Source organism: Erpetoichthys calabaricus, chromosome 8 (genome assembly GCF_900747795.2).
Source record: "Erpetoichthys calabaricus chromosome 8, fErpCal1.3, whole genome shotgun sequence".
NCBI classification, from domain to species: Eukaryota; Metazoa; Chordata; class Cladistia; order Polypteriformes; family Polypteridae; genus Erpetoichthys; species Erpetoichthys calabaricus.
Genome location: NC_041401.2, coordinates 108,556,735 through 108,573,177, shown reverse-complemented (window position 1 = coordinate 108,573,177; position 16,443 = coordinate 108,556,735). Strand labels below are relative to the sequence as shown.

The following is a 16,443-nucleotide window of genomic DNA, read 5'->3' as shown; positions in this document are numbered from 1 at the left end:
TTTGAACCCAATCTTCAGGAGCAGCGAGGCATCAGAATTAAGCACTGCGCCCTTGCATATACCTGTACTTGTTACTTTTAGGTGTCAAGGAAAAGGTAAAACAAAAACGGAGAGAAGAGAGTACATTCAAGCAATACAATAACCTACAACGTACAAAAAGTGCAGTTTATTATGTAGTGACTCTAGCTCTGCATTTATAATGGCTGGCACATGATCAGATTGCTCAAATTATTCACAACATGTATAACTTGGGAATAAAAACTGTTTTTGAACCTGCTGCTCCGGGCTTCGAAGCTACAGTACAGTACCATCTGCACAACTATTAAGGTGAGAACAGCTTGTGCCCTGGGTAGTTGTAATCCTTCATTATTTCACAGGATTTATTGTGACACAGTTGGGAACAGAGCTTGTCATCTGATGGCAAATCAATTCTGTGACTTTGCGCAGATCCTTCTGAATGGATTGCTTTTCTTTCATCGGTGGTTGTCAAGCCATACCTCATGGTGAGAGCAGTCTAGACAGATTTTATGGTGCCACGTTAAAACCTAAGGTGTTGTCTAGTGGACAAGGTGTTGGGCTTTAAAGAACAAGATTTATGGTTAATTACTTTCCATTGATTTCCTAGAGGACCCTCATTTAATCTGCCTATAATTTAACTGTAAAAAATCTAAATCTAAATAATAAATAAATATTGTACCACAGCTCATAAAGCATCTTGGAATGGTGTTCACAATGGACATGCTTATATTCTCGGGCACCCCCTTATGCCTTTTTCAGCATATGCTCCATGTTGAGGGCCTAACCATGCTCTCCAGAATGCATTTGTATTTATACACTTTAGTCTCTTTATTTTAAAAGCCAACTTCCCTGTTAACACTTAACACACTTCCCTGTTCTCTTAATTGCTCCTGAATAAGCATTCTCTAAAAATACAAATTACTAAACAACACGCCCTGATGCAAATGGCACTGTCTCAGAAACAGGGGCTGTGCTAATTCACTCTAATTGATACCTGTGTGCTCAGCTGCAAGTGGCAGCTTCAATGCCAGACTTTTGAAATCAATAAAAAAACAAAAACTTCACAAGTAAGTTAAGGAGAAGCAACCCACTTCTGTAAATAAAACAGTTTGTCTGAATTATTTGTACAAAGATGTAGCTGAAAAATTAACTGGGTGTTTCTAGACTAAGTGTACACCCATGGAAACACCAGGATGAAGGTAGGAGAGCAATAACAATAAATGAAAAAATAAGAATAATAAAAATCAGGATTCCCCATCATCCTCCAAACCACCAGTTAGACAAATTCATTACATTATTATTGAAGATTCTTAATGTCTAGCATTGTCTGTAAATAATCTTATGAAATCAGGTATTCTTTGTCTTGTTTGACGTACACTTCTTACAATACTGAAGAAGAGTGACTACTGGCTTCCTAGGGTGCGATCTTAATTGTTATACATTGTAGTCTGTAAAAGTAGAGTGAATCAGTAGGGCGATAGTAGCAAATGACTTTAGAAGCAGTGAATAACACACTCTCTAGCCTCTTCCTGTTTTCAGCAGGCAGATTTACCAGATCAGGATGGAAAAGGTCAAAACACTTTCCATAACTGACCTGTACAGGGTTATTGCATACTATAAAAGATAAGCTTCCTTGATCACAGATGTGTCGAACTGCCATATTAAAGTGAAAATGGTGGAGCTCAGCAACTTTAAATTATCCATTACCTCTACAGCCTGGCCATTTATGAATACTGAGTGAAACAATGTTTCCTAATTCTACAACACTTTGGCATTTTAACCATTGAGCTAACTTAAGGCCAGGCCTCATTAGACATTTCCAGTGAGGAATGAAGAACATGGTGGCTTTGGACCACACAAAGAGAAGAGAAGCTTGTCTGGCTGATGTTTTGTGTTTTATGTGCCACTACAGAATTGATAAAAGAAAAAGGGGATGAGATTGCGGCTGAACTCACTGTATCAAACAGTCAGGAAAGTACTCTATTGGCTGTGAGAAAAAATGGATGAACACAACTGTGCTAGAAAGTCATCACATAACTGCTAAATTTGACACGGCGAGTGATTTTCAGTTGTGTAAACTGACATGGTTCGGTGATAAGATCAGCAACTGCAGTCAGCAAGTCAGATATAGAAGTCTGACTAGAAGTCTCGTAATGTGACATTGGCTTAAGCCGTGTGAGATATCAATTAGATTTTTTTAAACCAATTTGATTTTTAGATACTAGGACAGCTTATTGGTATTTCGAGGAGAAATGATTTATTTTTCACACCACCTGAGCAAGATCAGTTTTTGAACTATCAACAACATCAAATAAAAAAAAAAAATGTAATGATAATTCTCTGATGTTTTTCAGGTAAGGAATACAGACATTTCTAGGAAAGGTAGTTATTTAACGTCAGGAAGACAAAAGTTTTGAGATAAGGCAGACCATAGTCTTGGTGAGTGGCAATGTGTTGCATGTTGATTAGTCCATGCAAGTAGGAATTTAATTCTATATGTGACAATATTGACCTTATAATCCTATCAACTTTCTATGCCTTAGATGCATAAATGCTCACTTTAAGCATTTTAAATCGATTATAACAATTATTTTTTCTTTAATATTTTATATCTATACTAGCTATTCTACCTGTCTAAGATGCATTGAAATCTAAGTAATCAATGTAGACTTCAACATATTCATCATTAAGATTTGCAGTGCACCATATATTGGAATTGTTTTGTAATGCGTGTAATAATAAAATGCATTGCATTTTTAATTTCAACAGATGGAGCATCACAAAATTAGCACTGCTTTTACGAATCCCATATCAAACGGTATATAACAGAGACATAGCATCTGGATGGATACATTGAAATACAGACACTTGTCCTTTTATTAGGGTGGACTAGTCTAGCAAAATAGTGTCATGCAATGGCTCAACTATTAAACTCCCCCTTGATCAATTCATTATCGACCCATTACCTGAATTTATTTTAATAGTAGTATGTCAATAACCAACATTTAAGAGGACAACATCCCATAACAGGGCTTGGGATGATTTAACCTATAGTAAATCATAAAGAAATAGATAGACTCCAATAAAGCCTGCAAAGAAGCTTTTTTTTTTCATCAGAATCCTACATAAAACAAATAAAATGTACACCCAGACATTAACTGACAGTAAGAAATGATACAGATCACAGGTAACATCTGAATGTTGTGACAGATGTAGCCTAAGGGAAAAATCTAAGGAGAGACATCTACAAAGAAGGGTCCACAGTGGTGAATGGCAGCCTGCCAGGATCTGTTTAATGGGCTTTATGACAGCGAAAAGACTAACGCTTGAAGGGACTGAACAGATTTATATAGGGTAAGAGGACATGACAGGTATTCCGGGTTGTAATGTAATAATGTATGTCACTGATGCACCTTGAGTTTACAGTTGTTCTAGTATTGCTTAAACCAAAACTCACTTACCTTGTTTTTAGAGCAAATAATGAAAAAAATGCAGTGAGCCGTCTATGTGTGCAAGATACAGTATATTAGTAAAAAATAAACTTACCGTATGTTAACTTATGAAAATGGATTTTGAGCTGGTTAATAGGCGGAAGAGAAAGAGTATAGTTAAATGGAGAATGCTCTCCATGAGGTGTGATCATTATTAGAAGACTTCAGGGATATGTGTCTGCACCACTACTCTTTTAAATTGTAATTACTGGCATAGATTCTGACTTAGTAAATATATATTTGAAGGGATTAAAATACTGACAGGGAAGGTAGCAAAAGAAGATAAAAAAGGCCTGCGCATTTTGTCAAACTAGTATGAAAAATGCATTTTAATATTCAGAATGCAAACTCAAAGTGGTACTAGAAGCAACAGGAACATTAAAAATAAATACAAGATGAGCAATGCTGTGTTATATGAAGAAAACACTAAGATGAATTGAGGAGTTAACAATGACACAACATTCAATTTTCTAGGCAATGCCCCGACAGATTCAAGAATATGATGTTATATGGCAAAACTATTTATATATGGCTTGTTTTCAGCTCTTGTGACAACACTACTAAAAAAGATATAGCAGCTCTTGAAGCTATGCACTCTTGGGTTAAATGGTGTAAGAAGATGCTATATAGCGCCTGACCCGACACAGATTGGACACGGGAGGCACGTTTAAAATAAAAGAAATACTTTTTATTTTCTTCGTCTGTGGGCTGCGCCTTCCTCGTACCCACAGACACAACACAGTCCCAAATAAGGCACACCACTAATTCACCGCACTTTCACTTCTTTGGCACTACCACCACTCTCCCCCAACAACCTTGTCCACCTCCACCTGACTCTGGCCGCTGAGTGGTGGTCGTTGGCTCCTTTTACAGTTCATCCGGAAGTGCTCCAGGTGCTTGATCACCGAGTTCCGGCTGCACTTCCGGGTGTGATGAATCTGCTGCCCACACGGGCTCAGGGGTCCCAAACATTGCACCCCCTAGTGGTGCCTGTGGGACCCAACAGGGCTGCACCCAACTCCAATTCCCAGGGAGCCTTGTGGGAAACCGAGGCACTGCTCCACCCCAGGGGGGCAGCCATCTAGTGTCCAGGGGGAGGTATTGCACTGTCCAGGGCTGCTCCCCTTGAATATAGTGTGCAGGGGTCATCCTGGCTGGGCATGGACGCCAGCTGCCTGCCACAATGGCAAGTCCTTTTGAACAGTTTAAAGGAGTAAGCCTTTTTATGGTAACACAGACACCTAATCTCAGTCTTCAAAATTCTCAAAAACAATGATAAAGGTGATCCAGCAAAATTCTTTCAGTTAAATAATGAATCTCGCAAGTGAGGACCATGATTAGGGGAAATGCATTTGAGATTAATGCAAGAAAGTACATCTGTTCTGCCAAAATAAAAATGGCCAGGGGTTGCAATGATCAGAGATAAAATAATCTAGAAAAACTAATCATCAAAGCCAATACATGTGTCAAATTAAAAGAATTAATTTGAAAATCTTGTGCTACTAAGTTTGTAAATATCCACTATCTTGGATGCTGAATCACATGCAGTGCCAGTTTACATACCGTCATATTAGTCATGTCACAAGTGGCGATAACATCCACCGTAAACCTTGAAATGAGTGCTTTAATATAGTAAAAAAAAGCCTAAAATAGCCAAACCAATGAAAAAACAAAATGGTGACAACTGTTTAAGTAAAAAATAATTATCACTCTAAAATCCAAAATAAACAACACAATGGAAGTGAAACTAGAATCAGTAAAGTCCAAAATTTAAGAAAATAAAGAATCTCAGGGAAATAAAGACACCATCTGAGAAAAACACAAAATTGCTGAAACTCATAACAATGCCTACATTTAAAGAGTTGTAGAAATCTGACCAATGTTACCTACAGCAGCAGTTGAATCATTGCAATGTTGTATAAACTACCCAAAAGTCATACTTGGGGAAATGTAAAGATAGCTTTCTAAAAAGTGACAGTAACAGTAAACTCATGAGCAACCTTGAGAAATAGATGTTTTCTGTATTTGATATTAATTGTACTTAAAAATCAAAAGTACAAGTAAGTGTAGGATCTCTCCCTGTTTAATATACAGTCAAAAATGTTTTTAATCTCTTCATGTGTGTCAATCATATAAGAATCACTAAAGTATAAACCAAGTAACTGTAGCTATAAGTAAAAGCGGACATCTTAATGGTTGTTTTCCTAATTCAGTGGAGTAAGTGGTAATAGGAGAGGCATAAGGCCTTCCCCCACGGTAAGAAGGAGCTAATCTGTCCCTGACGGAGGTCTGCACAGTACTGATTTTTCTAACCCACTCCTGATAGCTCTCCACAAAGTTTCATCCTGTTCTGCCATTCCCAAGAAAATTGCACTGTATGTCTGCCTGCTCCTATCTGCCAATGGTTCCATTCTGCTCCCGACTTCATTCCACCTTTTCCCTCTAAAAGGATCCTGAATTGGTGACATAGCCTAAGTGGATTATTAAATCTGCAGAATCTTTAAAGTCTATTCCTATCATTTTCAAAAAGTGATAAATAAATAGATAAATAGATATGGAGTGACAAGACATCTTCTATTTCCAGCAGTGTCCTCCTTTTGAGACCCAAAACAACGGTCTGGCTGGTATTTATAAAATCCCTAAAATTGTGTGGGATTTTGCCTTTTTCATTATTTAGACTGAGTAAACAAACACCAGGGAGCAGACCTACATATTTTGTCCAATCCATGTATGACAAGTATATCTTTTGAATCTGTAATCAGTATATTTCAGATGTGGCATAGGGTTTGTTTAAAGATAAGCACACATGGCAGTTTGACTCAGGTGACAGCTAGGACGACTGCTCAGAGCCACATTACTATTCAGCACCAACTTACAAATATTAAAGGTGCCCAAATGAAAGTGTACATCTATAGACAAGTAAAAAATAAATAAATAACACCCATATTTTTACTAAGAAGTAACGAGCAGTGATCTGCATATACAATAAATAGAGCTGGCATGTGCGACTTAAAGGTCTTGTTCACTTGGAAAAGCGCATCACTGCTTTTAAGGGAGAGAGCTCATCAGCAGAAGTGATAGACTACTTGGTGAGGCTTGTTTCATTATGTTTCAAAATATTCCTTTCAATTCTGATAAACCTAATGAGAACTTCTCTTAAGTTATAATGAATATACTGTAGATGTCTTCATTGTTACTTCAGATGTTAAGATGTCTGTTGTGCTACAAAAAAAATAATAGCTCTATGTTTTTGTTCTTTTCCTCTTCTCCTATTACTGTTAAAAAGTTTACCAAGAAGTAGAATATAAACTAAGATTTTTTTATTATTTTGTTAGAGGAAAATAACACTCCATACAATCAAGTTGAACTTATATAAAAATAGTATAATTACCCATTCATTCAAGGTAGGTTGGGATTCTTCCAGTTAAGCAGGTCAAATCTGCGTGCTAGTAGTGTGATATAAGCAATTACTATCAAGTTTTCCTTCTCCACTTTAAGCCCATGTGGGAGTTCACCAAACACAGCTGTTAATGGGCCTGAAATGACTTTCTGAAAGGCATTCAAAGTTTTTGTCCAAAATTATGTTATTTTGGTGCATGCCCAAAACAAGTAGCCCAATGAGGCTGGAGCTAGATCTTTATAGCAAAATTTCTGATTTGAAAGTAGTGGAAAGATTGTGATGCTGGGAATTTAAATTTGGAGCATAATTTTTCATAAGATGCAAAAACATTTTCCATATATTGATTTCTAAGTGTTTTAATCCTTGACGTTTGACAATTTTCGCTCCCGTTGGGTTTCCCAAGGAGGTTTTAACAGACCATGGAACTCCTTTCACATCGGAGACGTTCAGGGAGGTTGCTAGGTTACTGCAAATTAAGCATCTAAAAACATCGGACTATCATCCTCTAATGGATGGACTGGTAGAACGATTTAATCAAACACTTAAACAGATGTTATGCAAGGTAGTTAGCGAGGATGGAAGGAACTGGGATCAGTTACTCCCCCTTGTGCTCTTTGCTTATCGGGAAGTCCCTCAGACCTCGACGGGTTTCTCTCCTTTTGAACTCCTTTATGGAAGACAACCCCATGGTCTATTGGATATGCTAAAAGATGGTTGGGAAGAGGAGGTCCTCCAATCTTCTAATATATTGGAATATATTGTGCAATTACGCGATAGATTAAATAAAATTAGGCTGGTACTTAAAGAACATGTGGAAAAAGCTCAAGCAGCGCAGGCACGATATTATAATTGAAACACCACCCTCCGGGAATTCCTCCCGGGGGATCGTGTGATGGTGCTTGTCCCTATTTTACACTCCAAATTGCTAGCACATTAGCAAGGCCCCTGTGAAATTAAAGAAAGAAAAGGGCTCGTCGATTATTTAGTTAAACAACCTAATCGTCGACCGAGCGAGTGTGTCTGTCATATCAATTTGCTGAAACCATGGAAGGACAGACAGATGGAGCCTCCCTCTGGTCAGCCACACTCCCTTTTCATTGTACATCAACCCCTTAATTTTGGATCAAATTTGTCATTGAGGCAACAACAAGAGCTGGACAATGCCATGTTGTAATAAGCGAGCAACCTGGTCACACTATGCTGATTGAACATGATATAATTACCGACCCCAGTGTGGTTGTCAGAGAACGCCCATATAGACTTCCCGAAGCAAAGAAGGCAGAAGTGGAATTGGAAATCAGACGGATGCTGAACTTGGGCATTATTGAGGAAAGTTACAGCCCTTGGTCCAGTCTAGTCATCTTGGTTCCTAAGCCTGATGGCTCGTGGAGGTTCTGCAATGACTTCCGCCAACTCAATCAGGTGTCCAAGTTTGATGCTTATCCGATGCCTCGAGTAGACAATCTTCTCGAACGGCTAGGAAATGCTCCATTTCTAACTACACTTGATATGACAAAAGGGTACTGGCAAATTCCCTTAACGGCCTCCGCTACGGAAAAAAAACGCTTTTAGTACACCTAGTGGACACTGGCAATACCAAGGTCCTTCCCTTTGGTTTGCACAGGGCACTGGCAACATTTCAACATCTGGTGGATACACTGTTACAGCCCCACAATTCCAACAGTGCCGCCTACCTGGATGATGTGGTCATCTATTCCAGCACATGGAAGGATCATGTACGGCAGGTTGTTGCTGTCTTGGACACACTAGCACAAGCTGGGCTGCGAATCAACCCGAAGTAATGTTTCTCGGATTGAACGAAGCCAGATATTTAGGCTATCTGGTGGGTGGTGGTACAGTACAACCTCAGTGTTCTAAAATTGATGCCATCGTTAAATGGCCCCGGCCGATTACCAAGAGGCAGGTACAGGCTTTCTTGGGATTAGCGAGCTACTATCATCACTTTGTTTCTCGCTTCTCTGAGAGGGCTACGCCTCTCACCAATTTAACAACGAAAAGGGCTCCTCTTAAAGTGGTGTGGGATGATGATACTGAAGCCGCATTTTGTGACTTGAAATTGGCCCTTACGTCAGTACCTGTTCTTAAATCTCCTAACTTTTCTTATCCTTTCATCCTCCAGACCTATGCATCGGACACAGGATTGGGTGCCGTGTTGAGCCAATGCATCGATGTTCCTCAGCTGGAAACTGTTGGATAGGGAGACCAGGTATGTGGCGGTGGAACGAGAGGCTTTGGCTATTAAGTGGGCTGTGATCCAACTTCGATACTATTGGGACGAGAGTTTACTCTGGTACGGACCATGCTGCTTTACAGTGGATGGCTCTGAATCGGGAGTCAAACCCTCATGTCAGTAGGTAGTTTTTGGAATTGCAACCTTACAGGTTCAGAGTCACTTATCATCGAAGTTCTCTTCAGCCCAACGCCGATGCCCTCTCATGGACCTACGACCTCTCGGTTCAGGACACCCGACCCAATGGGTCTGGGCTGAGGGGAGGGTCATGTCACACACGTGTGCTTAGGAGGCAGTCAACAAGCCCAGAGGTGAGCAATATATTGTCCAACGGGGGGTTGAATTGTGATACTGATATCTCTCTCTCTACCTTTACAGAACGAAACAGGATAAACAATAATACACAACCACCATCAACAATAACCATACTCAAAAATGGCTCTGTAAAATCACTTCCAACTCCTGCAGAAGGTGTCACTTCCGGTCCCTCAAAGATGACGTCACTTCTGGCCATGCAACCATGATGTCACTTCCGGCCAAACACCGATGACATCACTTCCGGTCCCGCCATAATGATGTCACTTCTAGCCAGCTCAGATGACGTCATTTCTGGTCCCAACTAACTTCCTGCCACATTATTTCCTTCAGCCATTTTCTCTCTGTAAAAAAACAACCTCACAGGACTGTTGAGGTTGAATGTTTTGATGTTTTTTCAATTTATTTTGACCAATTTTGATTCGAGAGATTATACGGCGGCAAATCCCCAAACCTTTTAAACTTGTTATTGACTTAATTTATCACAAGGGATGGTCTGAAATAGAAAAAGAAGCTTGTGAAAGATGTTCATCTTGACAGTATTGATTTTCCCTGCTAATGTAAAATGAAGGGTAGACCGTCTATTCACATCTTGTTAGTTTTTTTCCAAGTTGATAACAAAATTGTGTTGAAAAAGATATTTGATTGTGATGTTTACCCCAGATATTTAAACTGTTCTGATAAAATCAATGGATAGATGTCAAGTCTAGTATGCTGTGCTAGGCAGTTCACTGGACAAAGCACACTTGTATTGATGTTGAGGCCAGATATCTGTTCAAATTCTAATAGTACATTAAGGACTACTGGTAAAGATGTTTGTGGGTCTGACATATATAGTACCATATCACCTGCGTATAATGAAATTTTCTGTTCGAGTCCATCTCTGACAATCCCCTCTATCTTTAATGTATTTCGAAAGTGAATGGCTAATGGCTCAATAGCGACTGAAAGTGCACACAGTTAATAAAGAAAAAAAAAGATGGCATACGCCTGTTTGTGATTTAGTAGTATCTTTTTTTTAATTGATTTTTTAAATGAATAATATCAGAAATAGTGTTGCATATGCATATCAGCTTATAAGACAGATGAATAATAGTGATTTCTAGTGGGAGGTTCCTTTTATCCATCCATCCATTAGCCAACCTGCTACAGCCTAACTACAGGGTCATGGGGGTGTGCTGGAGCCAATCCCAGCCAACACAGGGCGCAAGGCAGGAAATAAACCCTGGGCAGGGTGCCAGCAATTCCTTTTATTTCCCTTTATATTAGTATCGGCCTAAGTCTGGCTGGGCCAGCTAGCATCTTGCCTGCTGCATATGTGAATAGCATACACTTTAAATGCTAGTCTCAGTGACACACATGTCAAAGCAGACATATTTAAAGAAGAAGATAATCAAAATTTGACACATGCTTTTATACTGTATAAATCTATTCTTATTAATTGCTTTAATCACAAAATATGATCAATTTAAACATCTTAGTTTAGGATTAAATATTATTAAGTACATACATATTTATCAAAATGACTGTAGATTTAAATAAATTACTCATCACCATGACATAGTACCCTTCAGGATCTGATAATACATTGAATGAGATTGTTTTATGAATTAAGAGTCCCACACCTCTAGTTTTCTTTGTAAAGCTGTAATGAAACATTTTGTCAGTCCAAATTGTTTGCAACTGAAACTTGTCTTTACTTATTAAGGGAGTCTCCTGTAAAAAATATTATCTTAGCATTTAGGCCTGTTAGGTGAGAGAATACATTTTTTTCTCTTTAGATTATAATTGAGACCTTTGACATTCCAGCTTACGAAATTCACTAGTCAGAGAGACACTACTTCTGAACTTTTGAGGACATTTAGTAATCGTCAGTAAAAGTAGTGCATTGTTTCATAAATTAGCTTTAACCTTGATTTCATATATTTGCCAGGTATTAAGACTAAGGGGCTTAGCAATCCCATATTTTGCCTCCCTAAGTGTGGGCAGGCCACAGCTCACAGAGTCCTAGTCCTCTGACATGCCAAGGGACAGGGCATGCCCAAAGCAAAACAAACATCTAGCAGGGATGTGATAAGGATTAAAATTGAGCTATCTTATGATAGTACAGTCCAGATACAATAAACCTAGGGTATGATGTTAAACAGTCTTCTGAAAAAAAAGAGTCTAATGAAAGTTTCACTTACTGCAGTTACTTAATGGATATATAAATACACATATATTTAATAGAATAAATTTCAATATAGTACCTAAAAAAAGTGGCCAAAATGGAAATAGGATGTATGGTTATGGCAAATGTTACATTAAAGATAAACCAAGTTGCAAGCAGAATCTTTATTGCATTACCAAGACACAATGTAACACATGTTCGTAATAAAAAAAATGTCTGAATTAATCTATTTAGCTCCTTTGCTGCTTCTTCTGGAGAAGTAAAGATACAGAATTGGCCATCGACAATTACTTTCAGATTGCCTGGAAACAAGATGCTATATCTGATTTCATCTTTGCGTAAGCACTGTTTAATGCTGTAGAATGCAGCTCATTTAGCAGTATTGAAGGAGAGAAATCTGGTAAAATATGAATATCATTGTTTTAAAATATAATCTCCTTCTGTCTGAGAATCTACATCAAAGTTTGTTGAATTGGACAATCAGACTTCTAGGCTTTGAGGTATTCGATCCATGTTTGTGATAAGCTGCTAAGATCTCAGTATCTGATTTAAAGTCCTATTACTTTGTAAAATTGTTCAGCTATGAATTTCATTGGGTTTGGACTTTCACGGATTTAAGGAAGTCATTCGATTCTGATGTTGTTTCTTCTATATCTGTCTTCAAATGCAGCTATAATAATTTATCAACCAGCACTTTGCATTGCTTTTTTGTAGACAGTAAATGTCTCTCCACAGATGTTTTATGATGTTTAAGCCTGGGCTTTGGCTGGGCCACTCAAAGACATTTAGAGACTTGTCCTGAAGGGTTGTCTTAGTTGTATGGTTTGGGTCACTGTCATCCTGAAAGGTGAACTGTTGTGCCAGTCTGTGGTCATGTTCACTGTGGAGCAGGGTTTCTTCAAGAACCTCTCTGTATTTGGTTGCATTTATCCTTACCTTCCTAACCAGTCTCCCTGTCCTTGCCAGTAGGAGGCTCCTCAATAGCATGGTGATGCCACAACCATGCTTCACTGTGGTGACAGTATTAGGCAGGTGATAAGCACAGTATTGGTCTTCTCCAGACATAATGCATGGATTTCTACCCAAAGAGGTCAATTTAGGTCTTATCTTTATAGAGAATCTTTATCCTCATTCTCACAACTCACCTACGGGAGCAGGTGTGCTGCTAGTAGTCATGACCGACGATAATCATGTTGATACACAAAAGAAAAACAATTCCCAGATGATGAGATGTTAAAATTAAAGAAGTGGCAGGTTATTACTACCAACCCTCCTCCTTTGCTCTCAGGATGTAAAAATGTATATAGTGAAGAGAGTCCGAAAAGAAAATAATATCCAAGAAGAATATTAAGGCTACCCTCCTACAACAAGAAAATAAGGACTTAGCAGCCTTTGCAGTTTTGCAACAGATGGTCCATGATAAGTCCGGCAATGGAAAATTTGTGTTGGGCCCCTCTTTCCTTAATGCCCTAAGCAGATGCTTATTTTCCTTAATAGTTAATCCAGCCCTGTTGGAGTGCCACAGCAAAGTGTCTGAAGACTCCTCATATAAATCAGAGATTCCAGCTGTGGCCTGCAGTGGGCACTCCTGCCACCCAAACCAGACACAGACAGACACAGGACACAAATTCAGCACACACTTTTTATTTTTTTTTCCTGTGGGAAATGCCTTACCCCATTTCTTGCCTGCACAGAACAGTTAAAGCACCAATAAACACTTGAGCACAGCACACAGCACTTTCTTTTCTTCTTTCTCTTCTGTCTCAGTCCGCCTCCACTACTCCTGGCAAGCTTTGTCCTCCACCTCCCAACTCCTTTTCTTCAAATGGAGTGAGGTGGCTTCTTTTATAGACCACCTGGGTGTGGCGGAAGTGCTGCAACCAAGGGCTCAGCAGTATGTGTAACACCCAAGGAACCGAACCGGGCTGCTCCAAATTCCAGCTCCCAGGGAGCCCTGTGGGAGTCTGAGGCACCGCTGCAACCCAGAAGTGCTGCCATCTAGCATTCCGGGGGAGGTAATCCCCTAATATGCACTCTGCCCTGGTCCTTCCACCATATAGGCATCCTGGCCGGGCAAGGGCCCCAGCCGTACGCCACACAGGTTTTGATTTGTAAGAAATTTGCAAACCTTTCAGAAAACATGTTTTCACTTTGTCATTATGGGTTATTCAGCCTAGAATAATGGACAAAAACAGCAAATGTATCTATTTGAAAAACCTAAATCTACAACCCGATAAACTGTGCAGAAAGTGAAGGGGTCTGCATGCTCTTCTGAATCCACTGTAACTTTTCCATAATGAGCTAATAATTGAATGATGCAGAAGTGTGCTGTTGATTTACCTTTTTGCTTTTTCACACAAATAACATATAGGATGAGTACCAGACTTTTTAAATTGTTTTCAGTGTTGCTGCTTGTTACACAGATTTTGAAAAAACCTTGAACTTTCTTATATATAAATACAAAATTCAATCCAAAGGTCAGTGGTGAAAAAAAATAAGCTAATGTTATTCCATAAGGAAAATGTCAGTACTTTTATGTCAGTTCTTCAGATCTTTTCACCAACATGCATTTCCAGGCATGTTTCCTTTAAATACCTTTTTCTGTATTTTTGTTCTTCTAGGTGAGTGGCAGGTCCTGTTCAGCACACAATACTGTAACATTATTCTCTACAGAATTTAATGGAACAATGTTTTTTTAGATTATGGGAAATGGGAGTAGCCCATTTGCTGTGAGTGACTACAATCAAAACCTTCTTTCAAAGAAACACTCAAACACGGTTTCAACCAAAGAAAAAACTGAATATGGCACACTAGTCTTTAAAAACATTGCCTGGGCATCTGCCTCGATGCACAATATCTTTTTTTAAGAACCCTTTCCTTTCATCAGTTTTTATCTTGAAACAAAGGTGCATTTTCATTCCTCTTTTCATCTCATCTGATGGCATGAGTGATGTCCAGCTCTGTAGTAATGAATAGCCACATTTACCCACAAACAAAGGCAGCCTGATGGCCTGCTCATTCAGTATTATGCCGACAAATCTTCAGATGGATTTTTTTGTGTGCCTTTAATGATTTGATGTTGGAATTTCTTTACAAATGAGATCATTACTTGCATATAGACTTATTTTGCATAATTGGAAGACTCCTATCCCACCCTCCATAATTCATTGGGAAAACAATATATAATACTAACTAGAATAAATCAAATTTTATTTGTGGGCAATGGTGCAAAGCTTTTTTCAGAAAATGGCAAGATTGTGATAACGTTTTCTAAAGTAAGTCTGACTGTCCTCTGCTATGTTTTGATGTTTTAACATACTGTATGTGAGGAATTAATTTATTATGGGCCTTTTGTTTTAATAGCTCTCCCATAGCTGGTACTGTTGAGGCTTTGTGTTGTATGATTTAATGTGCCTTTACTTCCTTTTGTAAATGTATTTATTGCATTTTTGAATGGAGTATCAACATTAGAGAATAACGAGCATAAAGGTGCTAACATCAGTTCAGTTCAGTTGATATAGTCCATTGCCTATTATGGATCCGATAAGCGGATGCTCATGAATAGACAGTCATCTTTAAATAGAAGATAGGGGCCAATGTACCTTGTAATGAAATCCATAATCGTGTGCTTGGCAATGGAGTATCATAAGTGAAAACAACATGGCAATGGCCTGACAGAAAGGCATTCAAAAAGATAGAATTTTGACAACATCACTGTCATATAAAAAAATTCCATAAATCTAAAACAAGTAGTAACAAAATGTATAGCGAAAGCTCTTAGGAGCTCAGTAATTGAAGTTACAACAAAGCTTTGTGCGATTTCGCCATTGTTAACAGGATGTGGAGTATCCCCTAGTTTTATTGTCCTTATTAGCTTATTTGCTATGCTACTCATCTAGGAAGGGCTGAAATTTAATCAATATTTTAATCAATGTAGATGTGAGTGTTAACATTTGCAATGCACATCTCTATGTTATGTGCCATTTTTTATGGGATTTGAAAAACCAGTGTTAATGTTTGCAATGCGCCATCTTTCCAAATGACTGACATATAGCAACCAGATGCACACACACAGACACTTATCTTTTTACGTTACACCCAAGTACAGAGTTTTTTGTTGTTTGTTCCTCTTCCAGGATGGGTGAAAGACTGTGTCCAATCTTGCCCTATTGGCTTGTCCATGGCTGATTCTCCACTTTTAAGAAAATAATATGTAATATATTAGCTTTTAGTTTACCACCACTTTATTACCTTTAAGTGATTTTCTGTATTCAATAAGATGTTCATATAAAAAAAAAAACATGTAGTAGACACTTTGACTTGAGTTTTGTGTTTTTTTGTATTTAATTTAAACATATTTAATACCAATGCCAGCTAAATGGCTTTGATTTCCACAGAAATGTACCCATACAGATAATGAACTAAATATGGTTCATTTAAGTAAAAGAGCAAAATTTGAAGCATTGATGGTGTCTTTTTGGAACAATGGACATCTAGAATACAAAAGAATGAATTGGCTTTCAGTAATATGATGTAATAGATTAGTGACAGTAGTTTCATACAGATTCAATTAAGCCTTGCACTGTACTTCTTATTTCAGCTGCTCCCGTTAGGGATTGCCACAGCGGATCATCTTCTTCCATATCTTTCTGTCCTCTGCATCTTGTTCTGTTACACCCATCATCTGCATGTCCTCTCTCACCACATCCATAAACCTTCTCTTAGGCCTTCCTCTTTTCCTTTTACCTGGCAGCTCTATCCTTAGCATCCTTCCCCCAATACACCCAGCATCTCTCCT

The 16,443-nt window shown here is 38.5% G+C and overlaps 1 protein-coding gene across 1 annotated transcript in view; it reads right to left on the bottom strand.

Moving 5' to 3' along the window:
• Positions 1 to 16,443, bottom strand: part of cntnap5b (contactin associated protein family member 5b) — a 544,617-nt gene that overhangs the window by 458,823 nt on the left and 69,351 nt on the right. The gene's annotated exons all lie outside the window — the stretch shown is intronic.